Source organism: Odocoileus virginianus, chromosome 28, assembly GCF_023699985.2.
Source record: "Odocoileus virginianus isolate 20LAN1187 ecotype Illinois chromosome 28, Ovbor_1.2, whole genome shotgun sequence".
Classification (NCBI taxonomy): domain Eukaryota; kingdom Metazoa; phylum Chordata; class Mammalia; order Artiodactyla; family Cervidae; genus Odocoileus; species Odocoileus virginianus.
Genome location: NC_069701.1, coordinates 7104366 through 7120501, shown reverse-complemented (window position 1 = coordinate 7120501; position 16136 = coordinate 7104366). Strand labels below are relative to the sequence as shown.

The 16136-nt window shown below is 38.0% G+C and overlaps 1 protein-coding gene and 1 non-coding gene across 2 annotated transcripts in view; one reads left to right on the top strand and one right to left on the bottom strand.

Annotated features, from left to right (window-relative positions):
- The window catches only part of TMEM135 (transmembrane protein 135), a 255523-nt gene that overhangs the window by 9148 nt on the left and 230239 nt on the right, over positions 1–16136 (top strand). The gene's annotated exons all lie outside the window — the stretch shown is intronic.
- On the bottom strand, positions 15675–15746 carry TRNAY-AUA (transfer RNA tyrosine (anticodon AUA)). Its single transcript has one exon. It is a non-coding gene; the product is annotated as a tRNA-Tyr (tRNA).

Sequence of the window (16136 nt, the reverse complement as noted above, 5' to 3'; positions counted from 1 at the left end):
CAAAGTGAATATATAAATATCTGTTAAGTGAATATGTATCAGGCTTAACATTTATGGCACATAATCCAGATTTTAACATGTGGAAATTCAGAGAAATAAGAAGTAGTTACTTTACAGAAAGAGAGATTGTTTAATGATTTCTTAAATCCAATACCCTGGGCAAGAATTTGATTTCTTTCCTTTTGACTTTGATCTTTACTTAGACTTGAAGCCAAAGGCAATAATAAAGCAACTCAGATGATACAAATACCTGGGTTAACAGATTCTCTGGAGTTGGATCCTCTTCTAATAAAATTTATATTTTAAATTAAAGTAGTCAGAAATTTTAAGTTACAAATGTTAGAGAAACTGTTTTAACCTCTATTTTCCTTCACTGATTTAAAAGTAAATCAAGATTGTTTTGGGCTTCCCTGTTTGCTCATATGGTAAAGAATCTTCCTACAATGCAGGAGACCTAGGTTTGATCCCTGGGTCGGGAAGATCCCCTGGAGAAGGGAATGGCACCCCACTCCAGTATTCTTGCTGGGAAATCCCATGGACAGAGAAGCCTGGCAGGCTACAGTCAGTGGGGTCACAAAGAGTTGGACATGACTGAATGACTAACACTTTCACTTTCAAGGTTGTTTTAGACAAAATTGTCTATAAAGATCTGGGAAGGTAAGCATCTTTTTAAAGCTTTCTTTTTTCTGTGCTCTCTTTTGTTTCCCTGTGGTTAGATTTATGGTTAAATTTCTTTTCTGGTTTAGATTGATGGTCAGGGTCCTCCCTATCAAAAAATAGTCAGGGATTCTATATTTGTTAATTATCAGACTTAAGTGTGGGTGAGTTTTAGCAAATGTGTGACTACAAGTACAGTTTAACTCTTTTGAGATTAGCTTTATTTTCTGTTAAAGGAAATTCATATAACAACAAATGATGAGGCAGTTTGATATTTTTTAGCCACATGGGCTTCTGATATCTGTGATTTCTTCTCTTGCTCAAATTGTCACTACTTCTCTGGCTTGAACTCTTAGTTTGCTACGGTTCTGTTTTAAGGATTCAATTCAGTATATCCAGTATTCTTACTGGAGAAATTGGAATGTATGTACATACCTTCTATTTTTCATCTGAACTTAGTTCTTCAATAAGAAGTGTATTATTTGAATTTTTCTTCATTAAGATATTTTCACATTAGAGCCCATGATATTTGTATTTAAGTATGCAGAAGATGGCAGGTTATAAAAAGTGTTTTGGTTTAAGATTATAGTATTCCTTGGAGAATTACAGCAATAAATTGAAGTAACAGGTGTGTGTTTTCAAGACTATCCCTATATTACCAAAAATATTAATATTACTTACTCAGTTTGGAACATGGCTATAATATACATAGGGCTCAATCTGAGTTTTGTTTTTGATCATATTTTGTTTCAATGTTATATGTGAACTATATTCTCAGATTTATCTTTAAAGCCTGTGTCAACTTCCTTATAAATGTGAAAGTGGCCCTTTCACTGAGAGTAGACAATTATAAGCTTAATGGTTGTCACTGAAGCCTGCTAGTATGATTTTCATTACAGGGAGGTTTAATAGTAAGTAGCTAAGGAAACTTTTGAATATTTGCTTGTATTCTCTGGCATATATTATTAACAAAGTTTTTTTTTGTTTGTTTAGTTTTTATTATTATTTAAAAATCTTATATTTAATGAAGTATAGTTGATTTACAATATCATTTATTTCAGGTATACAACATAGTGATTCAAACTTTTTATAGATTATACTCCATTTAAAGTTATTCAAAAATATTGGTTGTATTCCCTGTGCTTTATAATATATTTGATGTGTGGTAATCTCCTACCTGTATCTTGCCCCTACCCCCTTCTTTCACCTCAGCAGTAATCACTATTTGGTTCTCTGTATCTGTGAGTCTATTTCTGTTATACTCATACTTTTGTTTTTTAGATTCCACATAAGTGGTTTGTCTTTCTCTTTGTGACTTATTTCACAGATCTCAATCCCTTCCAGACCATCCATGTTGTTGCAAATGGCATAATTTCATTTTTTTTATGACTGTGTTCTTTATCCATTCATCTTCTTTGTCTGTTCATGTGTTGATGGACATAGGTTGCTTCCATATCTTGGCTATTGTAAATAATGTTGCTTTGGACATTGTGGTGCCTATCTCTTTTTGAGTTAGTGTTTTTGTTTTCTTCAGGTGTATACTTAGGAATGAAATTGCTGGGTCGTATGGTAATTCCATTTTTAGTTTTTTGAGGGACCTTTATTCTGTCTTCCACAGTGGCTGTACCAATTTACATGCCCACCAACAGTATATTAGGGTTTCCTTTTCACTACATCCTCACCACCATTTGTTGTTTTTGTCTTTTTGATGATAAGCCACTCTGACAGGTGTGAGGTGATACGCTCATGGTTTTGATTTGCATTTCTCCGATGGATTAGCAGTGTTAAGCATGTTTTCATGTGCCTGTTTGCCATCTGTATATCTTCTTTGGAAAAATGTCTGTGTAAACCTTTGGCCCACTTTTTTTTGATGTTTAAAACAATTTTTATTTTTATTTTTTGGTTGTGCTGCACAACTTGCAGGATCTTAGTTCCCTGGTCAGGGATCAAACCCATGCTCCCTGCAGTGCAGGCACAGTCTTAACCACTGCACTGCCAGGGAAGTCCCTTCTGTCCACTTTTTGATTGGAATTTTTGTCTTTTTGATATTGAGTTACATGAGCTGTTTATGTATTTTTGATATTAACCTCTTATTGGTCATATTATTTGCAGCTATTTTCTCCCACACAGTGGATTGTCTTTTTGTTTTGTCAGTGGTTTCCCTTCTTGTATAAAAGCTTTTAAGTTTAATTATGTCCTATTTTATTTTTGCCTTTGTTTCCTTTGCCTTAGTAGACATATACGCACCCCCCCCCCCCCCAAATGGCTACACTTTATGTCAGAATGTTCTGCCTATGTTTTCTCCTAAGAGTTTCAAGGTTTCTTGTCTTACATGTAGGTCTTTAACGCACTTTGAGTTTAATTTTATGTGTGATGTGAGAAAAGATCCTAACTGCATTCGTTGATCTGCATCTGCTCAGCTTCCCCAGAGCCATTTACTGAGGAGACTGTCACTTCCCCATGTGCATTCCTGCTGCTTTGGCCATGGGTGAGCTGTCCTCAGCGGCGCGGGATCACTTCTGGGCTCTCTGTCGTGTTCCATTGTGCTATGTGTCTATTTTCTGCCAGTGCCATGCTGTTTTGATTATTGTAGCTTTGTAGTGTACAGTGTGAAGTTAGGGAGATGATTCCCTCCAGCTTTGCTCTTTTCTCAGGACGGCTTTGGCTATTCAGGACCTTTGTGATTCCGTATATTGTAGGATTATTTGTTCTAGTTCTGTGGAAAATGTCATGGATAGTTTGATAGGGATAACATTAAATCTATAGATTGCTTTGAGTAGTGTGGTCATTTTAATAATATTAGTTCTTCCAATTCTTATTGCTTTCCAATTCTGTATCATTCCTTTGTCAGTGTTTTATAGTTTACAGAGTATAGGTCTTTCACCTTCATGGTTAAGTTTATTCCTAGATATTTTGTTCTTTTCAATACAATTTTTAAAAAATTTAAAAAATTTTTAACTTTTATTTTATATTGGAGTATAGTTGACTTATAGTACTGTTTCAGTTTCAGGTGTATAGTAAAGTACTTCAGTTATACATATACTTGTATCTATTCTTTTTCAGATTCTTTTCTTATATAGGTTATTATGGAATATTGAGTTCTCTGTGCTATGTAGTATGTCCTTGTTGATTATCTATTTTATATATAGTAGCATATATGTGTTAATCCTAAACTCCTAATTTCTCTCTCCCCCCAGTCTTTCACCTTTGGTAACCATAAGTTTCTTTTCAAAGTCTGTAGGTCCATTTCTGTTTTGTAAATAAGTTTATTTGTATCTTTTTTTTTTTTAGATTCAACATATCATATCTCTTTCTCTGTCTGACTTTCTTCACTTAATATGATAATCTCTAGGTGCATCCATGTTGCTGCAAATGGTATTATTGCATGTCCTTGCATGGGAGCATCCATATGCAGTCTGCATGTGCCAGGCTTTGGTGGGAGAGTGTGATCTGCAGTGAGCACAGGTCATGTCTTCACCCTGGGCGTGCTGGCAGCTGTCGCCTTGGTGGGAGATGGAGCTGGAAATTGATGGGCCAGGTCTAGGGCCAAGTGTGAGTCAGACCTTTTCCTCTACTGAGTGGTCATTATTGCCCTGCTTGGGATGTGGTTGGGTCTGAAGGTGCTAGAGTGGAAACTCTGATGGTTGGGTCCGAGCTGGTTCCATTCCCTCTAAGTGTGCATTCTTCCCGCTCCTGGAACGGGGCAGCTTCATCCCACAGGGGAAGCAGCACTAGAGCAAGAGATGTTGGAGTAGGCTGTGGGTGTGGCCCGAGAATGTGGGGCCCTCTTGAGAAACTGGCCAGAGCTCTGGAAAGTCTCAGCTTGCTTCCTCTGCCTTGTTCCCAGGAGTAGGCCAGTATGTACATGTGTGCTTCGTGAGTGGAGTCTCAATTTCTTTGAGCTCTCTTGTAAATACTACTGGTTTTCAAACCGCCTGAGGGGACTTGTCTTCCTAGTGTTGGATCCCAGGGGTAGGGTATCAGATATGTGGTTTGAATCCTTCATGCCCCAGGGAGGCTCTCCCAGCCCAGGATATCTCTCTTATCTTCTGTGTCCCATCCTCAGACTACAGGTACTGACCTGATCACTTCTCCTGCCTTCTTTTCTGACTCTGTGTGGATCTTTACAGCCTTTCTGTAGGAGAGTCTTTCTGCCAGTCTTGTTTGTTTTCAGTGAGAGTTGTTCTTCATGTCGCTGTATTTTTGATGTGTTCATGGGGGGAGGTGAGCTCAAGTATCCTTCTCTGCCATTGTGATCTCCTCCTCTTTTGGGGTGATGGTCGCTGGAGGAGACAGTGCCTCTTGGGTGCTAGTCATATTGTGGTTTGCCATAAGCATCCTGTTCACTGTTGGGCTGCACCCTGGAGGCAGGCAGTCCCTGTGGCTGCCCAGCTTCAGGACCAAGGGGAGAGCCCAGAGTCAGCACAGAGACATCAGTGATTTAATGGATGGGGGGATCTTATATGTCTGAAGCAAGGTCCTGGAGCGACAGCCCTCCACATGCTATGGATGGTGGGCAGGACATGCCAGCAGCCCCCACTCCCAGGGGGAGGGGATGTTACCAGTTATAGGGGAGAGTGGTGTCTGATGGGCACATAGGTTACCAGGGAAGCTAGCAGGGGGCATCCCGCTCACTGTCCCTTTGATAAGCTATCCTTGTGGAGGTATTCTAGTTCTAATATTCAGACTAACTGTGTGCCTAGGGGTACAAGTGTGTAGGCATGTGAGGAAGATGCAGGTGAAGCAGGCACTGGTCCACCAGGGGATACACCAAGAGCAAAAGAATGACCATCTTGGGTGGCCTGCTCACACATTGGCTGACCATGAGAGACGAACAGAAACTTCCAATTTTTAATAAGCTCATTGTCTGTATGTGATGTATGTGATGAGGCAGCGTGGTGCAGTGCACTGGATCTGAATTTTTGTTTTGCTCTGCAACTTACAGTTTGACTCCCAGTTTCCTTATGTAAGTAGGTGATAACTCTGTCTTAACTACTCATGACATCCTTTGGTAATCATATGAGATAGTACATGTGTGAAAGCTTTGAAAACTGCAAAAAGACATGTAAATATTGGTTTGTGATACTAGGCTCCTTGTCTTTTTGTTTTAGAATTTAAATTTGGCCTTTGTAGCTTAAAAATAGTTTTAACCTTAAAAATAAAAGTGTTGGAAGCAGTTTAAGTTCAGTGTATTTGTTAAGAGTTCTCCAGGGACACAGAACCTGAAGGGGAGCGTGTCTGAGTATGTGAAAGTGAGTGTCTTATGTATGAGAGTGTGTGTGGTGTGCACACACACACGCAATGTATCTATATATAGACAGACAGACAGACTGAGGAACTTCTTATAAGGCATTGGCTCAACCATTATAGAGGCTGAGAAATTCTAAGATCCACAGTTGGCAAGCTGTAGTTCCTTCCAGTCCCTGTCCTAACACCTGATAACAAGGAGAGCCAGTAGTGTCAGCTCCAGTTTAAGGCCATCTCTGGGTGTGAGGTGGGGAAAGATTAATGCCCCCGCCTGAGGGCATGCAGGCAAGAGGCAGTCCCTCTTACTCAGCTATTTTGTCCTGTTCAGAGCTTCAGTTCGTTAGATGGGGCCCACCCACATTGTGGCTTCCCTTGTAGCTCAGTCGGTAAAGAATCTGCCTGCAGTGCAGGAGACCGGGGTTTGATCCCTGGGTTGGGAAGATCCCTTGGAGAAGGAAATAGCATCCCACTCCAGTATCCTTGCCTGGAAAATCTCATGGACAGAGGAGCCTGTTGGGCTGCAGTCAATGGGGTCACAGAGTTGGGCACGACTGAGTGACTAACACTTACTTAATCTGCTTTACTCAGTATACTGAAAACGTTAATTTCTTTTAGAAACACCTTCACGGTCACAGCCAGAATGTGTGGAAACCTTGTGGCCTAGTTGAGTTGACACAGATTTAACCAGCACATACAGCATAAAGTTCTAAGTGACAAGAGAGTAAGTCAACCTCCCTTATGCTAAATATTTTTATAAATGAGATCTTATTCTTCTAGAAGAGTTTTGAAATTTGTTGGAGAAAAAATAGGGGAAGTCTTCTGACCTGAGATGAATGTTCTGCTTCAGTTCTGTTCATTGAAGTTCTGTTTTTATTTTGAATCAGTTTGTCCTATAAAAATGTAGTTTAGTTTTGAGTCTCATGAGGACCACTCAGCTTTTTCTATAGTTGCTGTAATTGCCATTCATTTTCTCCAACATCTGGAATTACTAGAGAGAGAAATGTCTTCAGAACACTTCATAGAACAGATAATGTTGTTGTTGTTCAATCACTAAGTCACGTGCGACTCTTTGCAGTCCCATGGACCGCAGCATGCTGGGCTTCCCTGTCTTTCACTATCTCCTGGAGTTTGCTCAAATTCATGTCCTTTGAGTCAGTGATGCTATCTAACCATCTCCGCCAGGCTCCTCTGTCCATGGAATTTTCCAGGAAAGAATACTGGAGTGGGTAGCCATTCCCTTCTCCAGGGGATCTTCCTGAGTCTCCTGCATCACAGGCGGATTCTTTACTGTCTGAGCCGCCGTGGAAGCCCAGAAAAGACCTGCACAGCACAAAAGTGAACGGGGGTTAGAGCAGGGAGCCGTTGTGCAGAGTGAAGGAGACGGATACTTTTTCAAGTGCCTTCTGTGTGCTGATTATTCTGCTGAATACTTACGTTTATTATTCCATTTATTTAAAATGTACTGAGATCTTGGAAGAAGGAAAGCAGAGTAAACAGGCACATGGCTGGTTGGTTCCACTTTCCTTTACTTAGTCTTGTGAACATAGTGTTTCATTTTCATTTCTTTCATCTTTCACTTTTAGCTCTTGTATACTGGGAATGTAATTTCTAGTCCTGGAGTCATCATGCTACCTTAGTTATAGAACTGGCATATGTATATATCAAATTTATGACTTTTATTAGGATGTATACATATATGTTGTGTTTTCACTACATATTTTAGCATTTCTTCTTTCAGGATGGGCAGCCTCAATTCCTGTAGGGGCTAGTGAGTCACAAATTGCTGCTGTTGTTGGGTTTTTGCTTTTTTTTGGTAGCACTCACTATGTGTCATTCTTCCCCTCGTTTAGAATGTGAGACTTCACCATCAGGTATGGTGCTTAAGAGCATGGGCTCTGGAGCCACTTACCTATGTGCCGTCCCTGCTCTCCTACTTATTCACTGTGTGACTTTGGGCAACATAATCTCTCTGTGCCCACATTTTCTTATCTCTAAAGTGGAATACTGATCATTCCATCTCATGGATTGTTAATAAGCACTGAGTTAACATTTGTACGGTGTTTAGAATAGTGCCTGGTGTGTAGAAAGTGTTACAAGTGTTTGTTAAATAAAGTAGATATTCTGTTAATATTTTAAAAATGTAAATTCATTATGCTGTTTCCCCCCTCTTTTTTTAAAACATACTAGATTTATTCTTAAAATTTTTAGTTAATATTAAAATCTTAAAAAATAGTTTGTGTTCATTTGTAAGATGAAATTAGGTTTTAGACCCAGGTCACAGTAATCGAGTATTTCACCTATATGACTGATAGGATATTTAGAAGTCTTATTGGACACTCAGGACTAGTTTTAACTTTTTCAGACAGTCCTATTATGTGTACTATGTGTAGGATGTCTGATATATTTGACCCTTTGTCAAAAAATGCCTCAGTCCTGAAGGGAACCCTCCTGCACTATTGGTGGGAATGTAAATTGGTATAGCCACTGTGAAGAACAGTATGGAGGTTCCTTAAAAAACTAGAAATAGAGCTACCATATGATGCTGCTATGTACTGGAGACAAACATAGTCTGAAAGAATACATCCACCCCAGTGTTCGTTGCAGCTGTGTTTACAATAGGCAAGACATGGAAGCAGCCTGAATGTCCGTTGACAGAGGGATAAACAAGTGTGGTACATGTATACAACGGAATATCACTCAGTCATTAAAAAGAGTGAGAGAGCACCACCTGCAGCAGTGTGGATGGGCCTAGAGATTGTCGTGCTGAGTGAAGTGAGTCAGACAGAGGGAGAAACGGCGCATGACATCCCTTATGTGTGGAGTCTAAAAAGAAGCAATGCAAATGACCTTATTTGTGAAACAAACAGACTCACAGACTAGAGAGCAAACTTATGGTTGCCAGTGGGGGAAGAATGGGGGGAAGAGATGGGAGTTTGGGATCAGCATGTACACACTGCTGTATTTAGAATGGATACACAACAAGGACCTACTGTATAGTACAAGGAACTCTGGCCAGTGGCGTATGGCAGCCTGGATGGGAGGGGAGTTCGGAGGAGAATGGATACATGTCTATGTGTGGCTGAGCCCCTTTGCTGTCCACCTGAAGCTATGACAACACCGTTAATCAGCTATACTCGAATATAAAATAGAAAGTTTAAAAACCTGTGCCTGAATCCTTATATTATGCTGTTTTCTTTCAAACATTGTTTCCAGTAAGAGGTGATTTTGCTTCTAGGAGACACTTGGCACTGCATGGAGATGTTTTTGGTTGTCACAGCTCAGGCTGCGCTCCTGGCATTTATAAGTAGAAGCTAGGGATGCTGCTAAACATCCTGTAACATGCTGGACAACCCTCCAAAGCAGCAGATTATCTGACCCAAAATGTAGTTAGTGTTGAAGTTGAGAGACTCTGCTTTAAAGAGATGATTATTTGCTGGTGATTAAATAAATAAAAGACTTGTTCTTTGGAAGGAAAGCTATGACAAATGCAGAAAGCATATTAAAAAGCAAAGACATCATTTTGCTAACAAAGGTCCTTTTAATCAAAGCTGCGGTTTTTCCAGTAGTCATATACAGATGTTAGAGTTGGACCATGAAGAAGTCTGAGTGCTGACGAATTTTTGCTTTCAAACTGTGGTATTAGAGAAGACTCTTGAGAGTTCCTTGGACAGCAAGGAGATCAAACCAGTCAATCCTTAAGGAAATCAACTCATTGCATATTCATTGGAAAGACTGATGCTGAAGCTCCAATACTTTGGCCACCTGATACGAAGAGCCGACTCACTGGGAAAGACCCTGATGCTGGGAAAGACTGAAGGCAAAAAGGAGAAGACGGCAGCAAAAGATAAGATGGTTAGATAGCGTCATTGACTCAATGGGCACGAGCCACATCTGAGAGATAGTGAAGGATAGGGAAGCCTAGCATGCTGCAATCCATGGGGTTACAAAGAATTGAATATGACAGTGACTGAACATAAACAGCAACAAATAAATAAAACATAAAATCAACTCCTACTGCAGACTTTATTTTTCACAAAACTTGATTTATTAGACTCTCTAGAAATAGTCATCTGAGACAGTTAATGATCAAGCTCTTGGGCTAACAAAGACTACTAAATTAAAGTTTGGTACAGTAAGGCTAAGATCATGGGGTCAGCCCCTTGTGAGGGCCAGTTAACTGTGTTCTGTTCCATAGCCATGCAATCCTAATACTAGTTAACCATTTGTATGGCAAATATGTGGCATTAATCACAGGGAGAAACAGATAAGGGAGAATAAAGGAATAAGATGAAATGTATATAGGCCTGATAGATGTCTAATTGTGATATTTTTGTAAAAGGGAACTCCTAAATTGGGGGCCTGTCATTAGAATTTTGCATCACTCTTCAGTCTGTAGCCTTTGTGATAGTCAAGTCAGTCTCCATACTTTCCTTTCATGGGATCTATGCTTAATGCTGTCTCAGTCTTTTGACTTATGCCTGGAATGTTCATATTCACCTGTTTTCTTCCATATGCTTTATTGTTTATACGTTGCATATATAAGTCTGTGATCCATCTCAAACTAAGTTTTGTGTATAGTGTGAAGAAGAAGTTAACAAAAAAGGTAACTTTTTTTGTTCTATACAGATAGCCAGTTACTTCCTTTAGTCGCTAAGGCGTGTCCGACTCTTGTGACCCTGTGGACTGTAGCCTTCCAGGCTCCTCTGTCCAGGGGATTCTTCAGGCAAGAATATTGGAGTGGGCTGCCATTTCCTTCTCCAAGTTACTTAAGTATGATTTATTAAGAAAATAAGATATAATTTAAAAGTGGGAAAAGAGAACTCTGTGTCATGTTGATACACATGCATACTTCAGAGATACTGCAGGTTCCGTTTCAGATTACTGTGAATGTCACAACAAAGTGAACATTTCAGTGGTATCTGAAATGTACCTTCTTAGCATATTTTCAGTATTCAGTACAGTGTTATTAACTATAGTCATTTTGCTTGATCTTTTACTAGATTTATTCATCCTACATAACTGTAACTTTGCATCCTTTGCTCAACATCTCTTTGTGTCCCCTACCCCCTCAGCCACTAGCAACTGTCATCTACTCAGCTTCTGTGGGTTTTTAGTTGCCACATATGACTGAGATAATGTAGTATTTGTCCTTCTGTGCCTGGTTTATTTCACTTGGCATAATTTCCCCCAGGTTTATCCAAGTTGTCCCAAATGACAGGATTTCCTTGTTTTTTAAGGTTGAATAATCCATTGTGTGTGTCTGTGTGCTTGTGTGTGTGTATGTGTATGTATACCACAAGGATTCCCTGTTTTCCACACCCTCATCAACATATGGCTTTCTGTCTTTTTGATAATAGCCATTTTAACAGCTGTATGGTGATAGCTCATTGTTTTGATTTGCATTTCCATGATGTAATTAGTCATGTTGAACATCTTTTCATGCTCCTGTTGGCCATTTGTATGTCTTCTTTTGAGAAATGTGTGTTCAGGCCCTTTACTCATTTTTAAAATGGTTATTGTTTTCTTGCTATTGAGTTGTTTGAGTTTCTTCTGTATTTTGGACATTAATCTCTTATGAAATTTTACAAATGGTTTGCAAATATTTTTTTCTGTTTTGTAGGTTGTTTCTTCACGCTGTTAATAACTTTTTTAGTTTCTATGCAGCAGCTTTTTAGTTTGATGTAATTTCACTTGTCTGTTTATGCCATTTGTTGCTGTGCTTTTATAGTTATATCCAAAAAAGTATTGTTCAAACATATGCCAAGAAGCTTTTTATCTCTGTTTTCTTCTACTAGTTTAGTTTCAGGTCTTACATTGAAGGATTTAATGATTCTGAATTGTTTTGTGTGCATTGAACAAGGCAACGGTTCAGCTCCCTTCTTCAATACGTGGATAAACCAGACCATTCATTGAAGGGACTCCTTTCCCTGTTGTGTATTCTTGGAACCTTTGATGAAAACCCTTTGACCATAAATGCATGATTTTGTTTCTGGGCTCTGTTCTGTCCCTTTGGTCTGTGTGTCTGTTTTTATGCCCGTACTGGGCTGTTTGTATTATAGTGGCTTTGTAGTGCATTCTGAAGTCCAGTATAAGTACATGTGTCCAGCTCTGTTCTTTCTCAAGATTGGTTTGGCCATTCACATTTTTATGTATGTGATTCCATGTGAATTTTAGGATTTTTTTTTCCATTTCTGTGAAAAATGCCTTTGGGATTTTGATATGGATTGCATTGAATCTATAGATGGCATTGAGTAGTATGAACATTTTAATAATATTAAGTCTTCCAATCCATGAATATGGACTGTCTTTCCATTTATTTAGACTGATGGCTCAGATGGTAAAGAATCTGCCTGCAATGCAGGAGACTTAGGTTCGATCCCTGGGTTGAGAAGATCCCCTGGAGAAGGTATTGGAAACCCACTCCAGTATTCTTGCCGGTGAATCCCATGGACAGAGAAGTGTGGCGGCCTACAGTCCTAAAGGTTTTAAGGAGTCAGACATGACTAAGTGACTTTCACTTCACTTCCATTTATTTGCATCTTCGTCAGTTTCTTTCATTACGGTTTTAAAGTTTTCAGTGTACATATCTTTCACCTCCTTGGTTTACTTTATTCCAAAGTATTTTATTGCTGATATAATTGTAAATGAGATTGTTTTCTTAGTATCTTTTTCAGATTGTGGTAAATGTTTAGAAATGTAACTGATTTTTGTATGTTGATTTTGTATCCCACAGCTTTACTGAATTCATTTATTAGTTTTGATGTTTTTTTCTCTTTTTTCGGTAGAAGTTTCAAGGTTTCTGCACACAGAGACAATTTTACTTCTGCTTTTCTGATTCAGATACCTTTTATTTCTTTTTCTTGACTTGATACTCTGGTTAAGACTTCCTGTACTAAGTTTAATAGAAATAGTGAGAGTGGGCATCTTTGTGTTGTTTCTGGTCTTAGGGGAAAAGCTTTCATTTATTCACTTTTGACTTTGATGTTAGCTGTGGTCTTATCATATATGACCTTTTATTATGATGAAGTTTATTGATGTTTATATCTTGAAAGGATATAGAGTTTTGTTGAATACTTTATCTCCATCTACTGAGATGATCATGACTTTTAGCCTTCATTTTGTTAATGTATTACCTGTTGATTTTTTGTACGTTGAACCATTCTTACACCCTAGAGGTAAGTCATTCCTGAGCATGATATATGTGCTGTTGAATTTGGATTGCTAGTATTTTGTTGAGAATTTTAATCTGTCTTCATCAAGGATATTGACCTTAAGTTTTCTTTTCTTTAGTGTCCTTATCAGGCTTTGCTATGATGGTAATGCTGTCCTCATAAAGTGAGTTTTAAAGTTTTATGTTCTTTTCAAGTTTTTGGAAAAGTTTGAGCAGGATTTGCTTCTTTCAATGTGTGGTAGAATTAATTGATGAAGCCGTTACGTTTTGGGATTGTGAGGTTTCTGAGTATTGATTCAATCTCCTTATTAGTTATTGGTCTGTTCAGATTTTCTGTTTCTTCATGATTCAGTATTGGTAGGTTGTATGTTTCATTTCTTTTGGGTTATCCAGTTTCTTGCTGTATAGTTGTTCATAGTAGTCTCTTTGTAGTAGTAGTTTCCATGATCCTTTGTATTTCTCTGATGTCAGTTGTAATGTCCTCTCTTTCATTTTTAATTTTATTTATTAATATCTTGTTTAAAAAGTAAGTCTTGCGAAAGTTTTTTCAATTTTATCTTTTCAGAACGACTCTTTGTTTCATTGATGTTTTGTGTTATCTTATAGTCTCTGTTTCATTTATTTCTGCTCTGACTTTTATTATTTTCTTCCTCTGCTAACTTTTGATTTAGTTAGTTCTGCTTCTGTTTTCTTGAGGTATGAAGTTAGGTTGTTTATTTGAGAACTTTTTTTTTTTTCCCTAAAGGTAGGCATTTATTGTTGTAGACTTCCTTCTTAGAACTACTTTGCTGTATCCCCAAAGTTTTGATATATTGTTTCCTTTTTCATTTTTCTCAAGATAGTTTTTGATTTCCCTTTTTATTTTCTTTGAATTATTGTTTTTTAATGAGTGTACTGTTTAATTTCTACATTTCCACATTTCTGCATTGAAGTCCCCTATTATTATTATGTTGCTATTTATTTCTCCCTTCAATTCTGCTAATATTTCCTTTATATATGTAGGTGCTCTGATATGGACCCATATATACTTGCAGTTTTTATATCCTATTGATGAGGTGACCCCTTTATTATTATACAGTGTCCTTCTCTGTCTCTTTTATGATTTTTGACTTGAAGTCTATTTTGTCTGCTATAAATATAGCCACCCCTCCTCTATTTTGGTTATCATTTGCATGTAATATCTTTTTTCCAATCCTTCACTTTTGGCCTTTGTGTATCCTTAGAGCTAATGTGAATCTCTTGAAGGCAGTGTATATTGTGTCTTGGTTTTTTTAAATTTTTTTTAAATTTTTTAAATTCATTCAGTCACTTTGTGTCTTTTAGGAAACATAGTTAATTTACATGTAAAGACTTACTGTTGCTATTTTGTTCATTGTTTTTTCACCATTTTGTAGTTCACTTGTTCCTTTCTTCCTTCCTTTCCTTGTGATTTTGTTCCTGCTTTGTGGTGGTATGCTTTGATTCCTTTCATCTTCTCTTTTCTGTATCAATTATAGATTTTTGCTTTGTGGCTACAGTGTGGTTTGTATAAAGCATACTGATAAAAAAACAAAACAGCATATTTATAATAGTCTATTATAAGCTGATGATAACTTCAGTCTTATATAAAAAATTTACCTGGTTACTCCCATTTTACAATTTTGACGTCACAGTCTTTTTATATTGTTTATCCAGTAATAGATTTTTTATAGCTATAGTTATTTTTAATACTTTATATTTCAACTTTTATTCTGAGTCAGTTGATTTACACAGCACCATGACAGGATTATACCATGATATTTAACTATATATTTACTTTTACCAAGGGCTTCCCTTGTGGCTCAGGCGGTGAAGCGTCTGCCTACAGTGTGGGAGACCCGGGTTCAATCCCTGGGTTGGGAAGATCCCCTGGAGAAGGCAATGGCAACCCACTCCAGTACTCTTGCCTGGAAAATCCCACGGACGGAGGAGCCCGGTAGGCTATAGTCATGACTGAGTGACTTCACTTCATTTTACTTTTACCAGTGAGTTGTATATTTACAGTGAGTATCTTTTCATTTCAGCTCAAAGAACTCCCTTTAGCATTCCTTATAAGGCAGGGCTAGTGGTGACCAACTCACTTAGCCTTTGATTTTTTTGGAAAGTCCTTATCCCTTTTTCCATTTTGAAGGACAGATTGGCAGCTGAAGTATTCTTATTTGGTAGGTCTTTTTCTTTCACCACTTTGAATACATATCTCCTTTCAAAGATAACCCAATGCATGATGTTCTGGTATTTGGTTCATATGTTCATTAGAAAATATTGTTTTGTAGTCTGTCTTATTGCTGTATGTATTTTGATTTTTTTTTTCCTGGTCATTAGCCTTCAAAAATTATATCAATATAAATAAACAAATAGGAATATATATTTTAATCATAGTGTTTTTATGTACTTTGTTAAGCTAAGTGTTTATATGCATATTTGGAAAATTGATAAGGAATAAAAGTGAAAGAAGTGAAGTTGCTCAGTCGTTTCTGACTCTTTGTGACCCCATGGACTGTAGCCTACCAGGTTCCACCGTCCATGGAATTTTCCAGGCAAGAATACTGGAGTGGGTTGCCATTTCCTTCTCCAGGAGATCTTCCCAACCCAGGGATTGAACCTGGGTCTCCTGCGTTATAGGCAGACGCTTTACTGTCTGAGCCACCAGGGAAGTCCCGATAAGGAATTTACTACTGTGGAATTACTTTATCAAAGTATATGAACACTGCAGCATTATTTTGCTATAAAATATGATTTTTTAAAGGTATATTATGGTGTCTGATAATTTTATACACATGTGCATGTACCCTTATAGTTCCTACATGGCTAGTACAATTACTGTTATGTTATTTGTTTAGATCAGTGCTTCTAAACTTTTTTCATACTGTAGCATGCTGTGATATACACAGTTCAGTTCAATCGCTCAGTTGTGTCTGACTCTTTGCAACCCCATGGACTGCAGTGCACCAGGCTTCCCTGTCCATCACCAACTCCCAGAGTTTACTCAAACTCAAGTTCATTGAGTTGGTGATGCCATCCAACCATCTCATCCTCTGTTGTC